This window comes from Mus caroli, unplaced genomic scaffold (assembly GCF_978045245.1).
Source record: "Mus caroli unplaced genomic scaffold, Mus_caroli_1 scaffold_17, whole genome shotgun sequence".
Classification (NCBI taxonomy): domain Eukaryota; kingdom Metazoa; phylum Chordata; class Mammalia; order Rodentia; family Muridae; genus Mus; species Mus caroli.
In genome coordinates, this window is record NW_028227272.1 from 27,214,129 (window position 1) to 27,226,021 (window position 11,893).

Genomic DNA, 11,893 nt, shown 5'->3' on the forward strand with positions numbered 1-11,893 from the left:
TCTCTGTATCATCATCATCACCACCACCACCACCACCATCACCACCATCACCATCACCACCACCACCACCACCACCACCACCACCACCAGCACCATCACCACCACCATCACCATCATCATCTGTGGAACCATGAAAGGCAGTTTCTGGTTGAGTTAGGTTTGAAACCCCAGGGACTCCTCAGGTGACCCTGCAGGGGATAACCCTGCAAAGGATGGTAGGCATTCACCATGTTCCTAGACACCAGGCTCCTGACATGAGGCAGCAGCTCTCCATAGGTTTGTGGCCATCAGTCACATAATGTCGTAATTTCCTCCACAGGTAGAAAACGTGACCACAGGTCATGTAGCCTCAAGACAGATCTCCATTTTAATGAGGTACCTAAAGGCCTGGAGGGCTTAGCCAATAAACTCCCCTTCCCAGACACTCCTCCCTGCAAAAGGTATTTAACCTCAGGTCCACCCTGAGAAAGTGGGGTACGGTTTCACTCATTACCACTCTCCGCCATGACAATAAATACCTTAAAACCATGGACTGTCTCTTTTCACCAGATTAGCCATGGAGAGCAATGGAGCAGGTCTTCCTCTAAAGAGCTGCATCTCATCTCCCTCAGGAGGTCTCCCTGCGCTCCCAGCCACATCCTCCACCAAGCCAAGCTGCCTGGGCCAGATCCAGTCCGTAGGCCCCCACTCTGTTCTCAGGTCTTCCACGGCATCCAGTGGTGCCTGAGTGCCCAAGAGCCTGAGAACCAGAGTGTTCTGGCCTCTCTGCAGGCCCAGAGACCCCCGAGCCAGCTCTGGCAATCCCTGGGGGCCTCAGACTGTGCTCCCCCAACCCTGGGTCGGTGTCCCGCAGCTTCACATAGCCTGACACCTGCCCATGGGGTAAGCACAGTCCAAGCTTCCTGAGTCCCGCCTCCTGAGCCCCAAGCGGATGCTGGCCACCTTTTAACCCACAATCATCATCATTATTTATTTTTATTATTATTATAATTATTAGGTTGCTTTGTAGATCAGGCTGGCCTTGAACTCATAGAGATCTGCCTGCCTCTGCCTGCGTAGTGGTTTGGCTAGACGGGCTGCCCAGTAAGCTCCAGAGATCTGTCTGTTTCTGCCTTCTCACCTGCCCTACCCAGGACGGGGGTAACAAGCAAGACACAGCTTGACTTTTAGCTAGATAGAATCTGAACTTAGGTCCCCTGAGCCAATTCTTGTTAATGAATTACTTAACAATGAGCCTTCCCCCTCTCAAAGTCTCAAGCTCCACCCAAGACTGATGCTCCATTGTTCCTCAGGAAAGTACACTGAAAGTATTTAACCTCAGTATAAAAACACTGGGAGATTTCTGCAGTTTTCTGGAGGAAAATGTGCCCCACGATGATTTACCCCTCTGGGTGGCACGAATGACAGCTGAGCTGTGGGAAGGCTCTGGAAACACTTAGGTCTCAGACAGGTGGGATCAGGCCCAAGATGGATGACGCCATCAATCCTGGCCTCTTCCGGAGGGCTGACTGAAAAGGAGGCAGAAGGCTTCCGTACCAGGAATCTCCAAATGTCCATGAGGCTCATAGTCCTGCTTAGCCAGCCTGAGGTCTGAAATTTCCCAAGGCCAGAACCCCGACTCTCAGGGAACAGAATCTCAGGGGCTTCTCACACAACACGCTTGTGGACAGTCCATAAGGTCTCAAAATGAGCAGTATTCACATGCACAGGGAAATGAATAGGAGAGGGGAGAGCATTTGTATTCATTGGCTGTGGTTTGTAAGGTCTTGGGAGGAAGCCACCAAATAAAAAATTTAACATCTATTTAATGCTTTACCACACTGTATGTAAAACAGCTGGATTTTAAGTCTTTGTTGTTTTTTTTTTTTTTTTAAGTTTAGGCTTCTTTAAAAAAAAAAAAGGTGCAAGTTTCAAAGTTAATTTTGTTCAGTCACCTATCCTAACTTAAATATGAACTGACCCATTTTTGAACTCTGATTTTGAACTAGTTAAAAAAAATTTATTTCTCACTACCTCTTCTGAGACACTTCGGGGAAAAATTATTTCAAAACTCTTATTTTCTAAAGTCTATAAGGTTTCTGTTCTAGCTAAGGAGGCAAACAATCCTCCTGGTAGCTGTGGGTGAGTCGGCACATGGGCTCCTGAGCTGACCTCCGATCACCAGAGCTCATCCAGGTTGCGGATGATGTGGGATCCCTGGAGTGCTAAGGAGCCAATCAAGATGGAGACCTAGACATGCGCACTCAATTAGACAAATGAAGACAGTATGGTCAGGGTGACTCAAGGGGGAATGAGAGGTCAGGCTTCGCAGGTAACAAGCGCTGAGCTCTCTGAAGAGGACTGCGGGGGTGAGGGGAAGTGGGGGGGGGGCAATCTGAGTCGGGATGGTAGTGTGGAAGTGTGCTAGAGAGACCCAGTAGTCAAGGAGAGGCCAGTGGTCCATGATGGGAAGAGAGATGTAGAGCCATCCCTAAGCAATCAGGGGACAAAGAATGGAGGTACAGTAGAGGGCTAGCCTTAGACAGCATACAGAGATGGCCCATGCTGGCAGAAGAGGCAGAGGCAAGACACAAGAATACAGAAAGGTGGGTGTGATTTGCAGACAGTTCATGACTGTCTCTCCACAGTGGAATACAAAGCGTATTGTACTCTGGTTGGACTGTAAATTCATGAAGGCAAGAGCCTTGTCCTCTGGTGCTGGCCAGGCATTAGGACACTTGCTAGATGATGAACGGGCAAACTGTCGTGGGACCTGAAACTATCTAGTCGGTGTCCCAGACAGTCTCCAGACAGAGCCCGGTGCTATCTGAACCGTGTAGATGTACAGCTGCCTTGTCTACGCTCCTCCGGACCTCCAGCCAATCTCTCCCGCCCCCCTTTTGAACAGAGCTTAGGAGGGGTGAGCTCAGGCCTCTTTGTCAAGACTCCAGCTGTGTCTGATTCAGGCTCAATGTAGCATGTCACATCTGCATGCATCCAAGGCTCTTGTTTTGTTCCCAGCAATATCACATGCTGTCATATTTGTTGCTGGCCCCAAGGAGGAGAACTCATGATCCCAGTTACCATTAGAGAGAAATGAAAACTTGAAAGGCATTTTTATAGGTACTGATACAATTCCATCACTGAGTCAAGGCCCAGGGAATGTCAATTCACCACAGAATGGATACGCCCACGTATATGCCTAGCATTTTGAACTGTCTTGAATCTTCTGACCCACAGCAAAACTACAGAGCTGAGGGTCCTCCAAAGACCTTTAGGTCAGAAAACTAGATCCCCGCCACATTGCAGTAGGCAGCAATCACCAACCACCGAGTCCAGCCTGTCCCAACATCATCCCTTCCTGCAACCCTGGTGGGTAGCCCTCACTTCTGAATGAACTTCTGGTTTAAAAGGCAGGTGCCGGGGCTGGAGGCAAGGTGGGGATGGATCAGGTGATAAAATATGCTGAGCAGGCATGAGAACCTTAGTTCAGATTCCCAGCATTCACATTAAAAAAAAAAAAGTATGGTGTCACACAACTTTAGTCCCAGCACCCTGGGAGCAGAGGCAGACAGATCTCGAAGTTCAATGCCAGCCTGGTCAACAGAATGAGTTCCAGGACATCCAGGGCTACACAGAGAAACCCTATCTCAAAACAAACAAACAAACAAACAAACAAACAAAAACAGGGGCTGGAGCAATGGCTCAGAGGTTAAGAGCACTGGTTGTTCTTCTAGAGGGCCTGCAACCACATGGTTCCCAGCAACCACATGGTGACTCACAACCATGAGATCTGGTGCCCTCTTCTGACCCACAGGGATACATGCAGGCAGAATGCTGTATTTATAGTAAATAAACCTTAAAACAAAAAACAAGCTGGGCAGTAATGGCACACACCTTTAATCCCAGCACTTGGGAGCCAGAGGCAGGTGGATTTTGAGGCCATCTTGGTCTACAGAGTGACTTCTAGGACAGCCAAAGCTACACAGAGAAACCCTGTCAAATAAACCCAAAAAACCCAAACAAATAAAATAATAAAAAACAACAACAACAAGAAGACAGGTGCAATGGTGCGTGCCTGTAACTCCAGATCTGGCCAGGAGGGTAGACACAGATAAACGCTCATTGGCTAACTACTTTATCCGTATCTGTGAGATCTAGGTTTAGTGGGAGACCCTGTATTTTCAAAAGCTTTTTTTTTTTTTTTTTTTTTTTTTTGTGGCTGTCAAGAGGAAGCTGAACTTCTCCTTCCCAACCATGGCTGTTAGAAGCTCAGTTAAGTAGATGATTAATATATGCTTCATACCATCTATAGCATCAACTTCAACTTTCCTAGATGCTCTGACCCTTTAATACATTTCCTCATGTTGTAGTGATCACCAACCATAAAGTTATTTTGTGGCTACTTCATAACTGGAATTTTGCTATTGCTATGGATCATAATGTAAGTATCTGTCTTTGCTGATGGTCATCCAACCCCCAAAAGGGTCATGAAAATGTGTTTGTGATCTTTAGGTTAAGAACCATGGCACTGTGAGAAGCTATGGTCACAATATAGCTGGTGCTCTGGACAAAGAGTAGAAGAGTTACATGGTCTGTGTGAGTAGGGGAAATGGCAGATAAAGTTTTCCCAGGAAACAATGTGTCTTTACCCATGACAAATAAAGTTTTCCCAGGAAACAATGTGTCTTTACTCATGACAAATAAAGTTTTCTCAGGAAACAATGTGTCTTTACTCATGACAAATAAAGTTTTCCCAGGAAACAATGTGTCTTTACTCATGACAAAGTTTTCCCAGGAAACAATGCTGCATCTTTACCCACAGTGCAGTGGGTACATCTGCTGTTGAGAAAGGGGCATTCTTGTTCTACACCAAATGGAGAGAACTGGAGAGAGGATGTATAAGTCTGTTTGCAGATGCATTGTGGGAGCTAATCTGAGTGTTCTCAACTTGGTTTTGTGTATGTGTGTGTGTGTGTGTGTGTGTGTGGTATGTGTGTGTGTGTGTGTGTGTGTGAGTGTGTGTGTGTGTGTGTGTGTGAGAGAGAGAGAGAGAGAGAGAGAGAGAGAGAGAGAGAGAGAGAGAAGACTTACTACTGTGCTTCAGCAGTTGGGGCCCAAAAGAACTAGCAGGATCCAAAAGTTTTTTAATCTCTCAAAAGAAAATGGTGTCTACCAATATGTTATCAGAAAAAAAACCTTAAACAAAAGAAGGTAAGAAACTGAGGACCATGGTGAGAGGCCAAACCTATTCTATCTTGGGACAGGCCTCCATTTTAAAAGGGAAAAAAAAAAAAACCTACAAACTTGACCTGCAGCTGAACCCAAGCTACGCCCAAGTATCAGCAAGGACCTCACAGCTTGTCCTTGTCCCATACTTCAGAGTCACTCCCTAGCTACGTCTTAACAACAGTTAATCAAAGGTTAGTATGATTGTTTCAGGTGTACTTTCAGACCATTTGATTCAGAGCACCCACCTGTCGGATTACAATAGTCACTCAGTTAGATGTTTGCTGGGCTGAACACCCCTCACTAGCACCTATTTCCCTGTAAAACCCTGTTCCAAGGAGGGTTTGGGGCTATTTCACCAGACTGTCCTGTGGGCCAGTGTTGAGTAAGCCCAAACTTGAGTTTATAATAAAAAGACCCTAATGTGATAACATCAGAGGCGGCTCCTTGGTGGTGTTCCTGGCACAACAGCAGCATCCAGGATTCATGTCTTATTATCCATGTGTCCTTAAACACAAGCATCTTCATATCGTGGGAGGAAACAATAAAAACAAGGAGGCTGTAGAATGGGCTAAACTTTTAAATAAGAGAGTGAAGGAAGCCAAAGAAAATGGCAGGAATAGATGACCAAGAAATAGGCTGTCCTCAGTCAGAGCTTCTACTTCTGAGCCCAGTCAAAAATAAGTCTGTAAGATAACAAATCAGGGCTCAGACCTTGAATCTCCAAGGACAATAACACCAACAACCACCGTGAGAAGCAATCAAGGGAGATATCCAGTATTGACCTCAGGCCTCAGGACATGTACATATGAGCAAGTATTGAGAGACCAAATCTTTTGAGTTCAGACTCCATCTTAGAGAACCTGACTTAAGGTTGAACTCAAGTTAACTAGCAGGCCAGTACCTAGCACCAGTCTCCAGGCTATCCTCCCACCCCCAACAAAATCTGTGTCTAGCACCAGTTTCCAAGTTATTCCCCAACAAATCTGCACTTCCAGGTTACAAGCCCATCCCTGACATTTCATTTCCTAACAACCACCAATCCGGAGGCAAACAGAAGTTAAGTTTATGGTTTGGCTTCCAGCATCAGTCCATAATGCCCCCCCCCATCAGATGTGTATCGGCCTAGATACCCCCTTCTTGCCTCTATAAATGCTTTCCTGAAACTGGGCTCAGAAGACCCCCTCCCAGTCTCCTTGTCAGAGACTTTGGTGTGGCCCAAGCTAGACTTGAATAAAGAGACACTTTTGGCTCCTTTGTGGTCTTTTTGGGGTTCACAAACTTTTCATGGAGAGAGAGAGAGAGAGAGAGAGAGAGAGAGAGAGAGAGAGAGAGAGAGAGAGAGACTAAAGCCAGAGGAGTTGTTGTCTTAAATGACAGCAAAAATCTGAGGATGAGTTAGCAGTTCCCAACCCCCAGCCCCCGGAAGGCATGAGAGGTCAGGGAGGGTGGGATGGGATGGGAAGGTTCCCCTCCCTCACCCTGACTCATCTGGTGTTCCTGGTATCAGACACTGATTTCATCAGTCAGTCTGAGCTTCTCTTTGGCCACATCGGCAGAAAGTAAGACATCCTTCTATGGTTTTTTTTTGTTTTTTGTTTTTTGTTTTCATCCCCAGGGCACCTGAATAGCAGGTGACCACCATAGCCAGGAACAAGTCTCTATTTTTTAACTAATCATTTATTGGGGCAGCAAGGGAGAGGGTTGCTTATTAGTTGGTTGATTGACTTTGTTCGTTTGGAAGAATCTTGTATAGTCCAGACTGGAACTGGACATCCTCCTGTATCAGCCTCTCAAGTATTGGGATTACTGGTAGGCACATGCTGCTGAAACAGGATTTGCTTCCTTCCTTGTCAGTCCCATGGGAGCCTGAGGGAGAAAGGTTGGAGACAAACAGAAGTACTAAGTCAATACATATTTATTGAGAACCTACTATATCCCAGACACTGTTCTAGATAGCTCAACTTCCCTTCCCCCGGTCAGGTTCATACAGAGTTCATCATGCCAGAGTGAATGACAGTTTAGAACCTTTTAGCCCTTCAGCTCCCAGAGTGAGAGCCCCAATGCACCCCCTCTCCGGTCTACAGTGAGGATCTGCCAACCAGAGCACATCAGCTGCTCCTATCTCTCAGTGGCTCAGAACCACTCAGCAATCAGCCACATCAGCCCTCCTCCTCCCGCCACAGTTGGTGGCACATCCACCCACCGGCTCAGGGATGCACTGTGAGGTCAACTCCCTGCCACCTGCTTCCTCCCTCAGTGGCCACAAGGCAAACACCAGCCTGGGAAGAGGAGGAGCCTGTCATTCTAGAAGAGATAAACACTGGCCATGGGGACAGGAAAGCACAATTTCTGAGAAGCCTGTCCCCTTCCCATGGGGCTGGCCCCAGGGGTGGGCAGAAGCCAGGAGAACACCTGCAGATAGTAGCTTTTCCTCCTTGGAGGGAAGCTAGAAGAGGAGCCCCTGGCATCTATTAAAGAGTTGATGAAGCAGAATACTGCCGGCATGTGCTTGCTGGAGTCTGGCGAAGCAGTCCTGTTGTCCAGGGTCTCCTAACACAGGCACTTGATGGTCCACAGTACCCTCTCCATAAAGAAAGCCTTTGTGTAGCAACCATGAGGGAGAGTTCCAGGCTAAGCGCAAGCTATTCCAGTATTGGAATCAAATTTCTAAAGCTTAAAAAAAAAAATCAAACTGCACAGAGTTACAGGAGATTATTCTCTGATGAAAGGTTGGTCCCAGATCCATGACTCTCAGAGAGAGGAGGAAGAACAGAAAGAAGTTGGAATCACACCATGGGTTTTTCAAACCATAAGCCATCTCCACCCCTTTTAGAGCTCCTGGCTTGGTCTCTCCTGCCAAGAATACCACCACAGTCAGCCTTTGTCCTCAGTGGCTCCAAACCAGCACCACAGACATCGAGGAGCTTGGTCAAACAGAGCTCAGTCAGCCCACCCAAGCTTCTATGAGTTTCTAGCAAGTTCCAGGCGATGCTGGTCCAGGCCCTGAAAAGCCTGTCATAGGAAATGGTTAAGGTCAGCTGCTTTGGAAAAGTACTCTCTTACCTTATGTGAGAGAGAACACGGGTTGGCATCTTGGCGGCTCTTCTTCCAAGTGCTAGAAAAGTGGCAGAGAATCTGCCATCACAAGTGCACCCCCAACCAAGGCTCTGCCTACATTGCTACAGGCAACACCCACATTTGCAGATCCTAAGTTATTGTCCTTATTAGAACTAGGGAAATAGGCTGTGTGGACTCTATCACTGCTCGTTTTTAATGAGAACTTGGAACTGAGCAGAGCTCATGGAACTTCTCTCAAGAAACATGGCCACATGGCAAGACGTGACTACAGGGGCAAATCACCCTTGACCCCAGTGGCCACCCACTCCCTCAGCTCTGGAAGACACTTTCCACCCAGAGGTGAAGGTCCCGTTCTTACAGTTTACAGAGATCTTGTGGCAATCAAATATGTATCGTTTACCCCAAAGTCAAGCTACACTCGGAATGTCAGCGATCGTTGTAATCACCGTACACAGAGAAAACACACCCGTGCAGAGCAGAAAAGCCACAGTCTGGAAAGGCAGAACTCCAGACATTACTTTCATTTTCTAGAATGTTTCCATGGTACATGAAATGTCGTTGCCTCACAATTGTGCATGTGATGGAGACGGGTGTGAATTCTCCTACTTGCTCAGACAGGGAAGAGACTCACCCAAGGCCTCTTCCCATGGTGCCTGAAGAGCACTAGGGCCTTGAGAAATCCGTTCAATTGAGTTCCAAAGCCAAAGCCTCCCGAAGAGGCCTGGGCCTGCAGAGCATCGCTCAGAGCATTCTAGCTGCGACTATACAGAATCAATATACAGAGCCATCTAGCTGGGAATGCCTGGCTCTGTTCCTGAGCAGGTAGCGGAGTCCTTAATTAAACCTGTGCCCCAGGTTGTCTAACCCAAGCTTTCAAAAACTGCCCCTTGCTCTTAAAGAGGCAATGATCTTTGGACTTTGAAAGCTCTTTGAAAGTTCTCAACACCAACCAGAGCTGATATCAGGCTCCTGAGGCTTTTCTGCTCAGTGTTGGGCCATGAGATGGGGTTGGGAAGGGTGGGAGAGGAGAGGGTTCACGTCACAGACATACACCAACATGTAGGCATCAGCTAATTCAGCAAGCTGAGCCACATGTTCCTGGGGACAGACCTAGCTCTGTGATGCAGTTAGCCAGCCCCTGGTCCATGCTGGCGTGTGCATTTGTATATTCCGCAGCTTGCTCTTCTCCTCTGCCCCGGATCCAATTCAAAGTGCCATGAAGCAGGGAATGCACTCGTGCAACCCCACTGGTTAGAGCAATCACATTGGAGTTTCCTATATTCTTTTTCACCCCAAGGAAGGTTACCAGTCTGGGTCACTAAGGTGATTCTCTACGTGATGTCTCTGGGCCATCACAGGAAAGTCATCATAAAAAACACATCGATGTCTTTCTTACAGGCATTGCTAACACGTTTGCCCTTTGTACATCCTTCAGGAATCCCTCGAAAGTTTCCTTTACAACTCAAAAACTATGTAATTTTATCTCTCCTAGAATCCAAATAATCGTTTCCCCCTCTACGATCACCAAGAGCCTACGAGTTAAGTTTAGTAAAGGTGTCAGGTCTGGGGCTGTTGAGATGTCTCAGTAGGTAAAGGTGCCTGCAATGGAGTCCTCAGGGCTCACAAGGTGAAAGGAGAGAACTGACTCCCACCATTGCCCTGGAACCTCCACAAGCACCTCAAGGCATGTGCTCATGCGTGAACCAATAAACAAACAAATGAAATAAGAATAAATTTTTATTTAAGTTTTGGATATTTACTTCTCTCCTCTTTCCTATGGTTTTGAAAATAGGATGACTATTTTAACACTCTCAGTATCATTTGTTTGTTGTAAGCCACCCAAACGTTTTCTCCGACTCCCTCTTTTTAATAGAGCAGGTCTCATAGAGCTCAGATTGGCCTTGAACTTATTCTGTCGCAGATGATGACCTTGAATTCATGATTCTCCTACCTCTGCTGCTCTGGGTTTATGAAGAGCTGAGGATTGAACTCAGAGAGCCTCTTGAATGTTAGGCACTCTCTCTACCCACTGAGCTAGCTGTGTTCCCAGCCCATTGTCTTTACTGTATCATTGAGTTCAGTGCCAAACAGGGGCAAATGCCTATACCCAGAGAAGCCAGATACAAAAATACCAATGGCTTCCCACAAACCAACACTCCTGAAAAAGAGTAAGGGGTCAGGGTGGGGCATGAGCTGGTGATAACACAATAACCTGTGCACAAGACCTGGGCCTAAGACAAGTGACTTGGTGTATGTTTGTGTTTGACTGTGGTGGTGGTGGCGGTGGGGAGTGTCTTCCTTCCCTGGGATGTTGGAGGACTGGTTTGGGGGGAGGAATATTTATGTTGTTGTTGCTGGTGGGTTTTTGTTTTTGTTGTTGTTGTTATTGTTGATGGAGGTGGTGGTCTGGTTTGTCTGTTTTAGGGGGGTTGTCTGTTTGTTGCCGTTGTTCATTTGCTTGCTTGCTTGTTTGTTTGTTGGTTTGTTTGTTTTGAGACAGGGTCTTTCTTCAAAACCCTGCCTGTCCTGAAACTCACTACACAAACTAAACCAGCCTTGAACTCAGAGATTCATCCACCTGTCTCTGCCTCCCAGTGCTGGGATTAAAGGTGTCCTTTGGAACACTATTTAAGTTCAGCCTTCCAGGGAGAGGATCTTAGCAGGCCAGTGCTAGTCAACACCATGAGGCCCACTGTTTCCAGAATCCTGGAGAAGAGCAGAAGGAGAAAAGAAAGCCCCCCCCCCCCCCCAGTCATCAGTGTAGAAAACAAGTCTCAGGAAGTAGGTTTACCAGTAGGCCCAGTTGGGTGGAGCTCGCTAGACCCTAGGCAAGCTTTGAACCCCCATGTCCTCCCTGTCCTAGAGAAAATCCAACATCTCCTGGAGTGGAGTGGTGAGCCCACCTGGACCCCATGTGCAGCCCCAAGGGCACTGCTTCACTGTCTCCAGAGCCGCTGCAGGCTTGGCTGCACAAGTCCCAGGAAGCCCAGCTGGAGGCCCTGCCACACTAGTATGGTTCTAATTCCCCACTAATCCTCAGAAGCCTTGGTCTCTGGAGGCGCTGTGCTGGGTGTTCTGGTACTAGGGGCTGCCTGAGCCGTCCTGGCCCCTTTCCCTGACTTTCTTGAAGTATAAATTTTTAAATGTGACTTGGAGATAAAAGCAAACATGCCAAACGTAGGGAATGCTTTCTTGTGTTCATTACAGCCCTGGGGAGCACCCCACACAAGGAACTGCTCAGAGCCGCCGCCAAGATGAGGTCTGCTTTTCCAATAAGCACTTCAAACAGCAGAGCATGTTTTTGGCTCAAACCGGCAACTGGGAAGCCAACAGTTAATAGGGTTAGGCACTGAGGCAGGGCTCCCTGCCACGGTGGGGGGGACGGGGGATGGGGGGAGGAGGGGGTCTGGGCTGCCGTTCACAGAGACTTTCAGGGCAACAGAGTTACAGAGACACTTGTCTGACCCTCCCAGAAGAGCAAAGCAGCTCAACCCTTTGGACCTGGCTGAACAGAGGTTCCAAGATGCAAGATTTAGGTTTTCTAGTTAATCACTCCCTGTGCCGTCAGCTTGCTTTACCATAAGGTTCCAACCATGATCCAAAT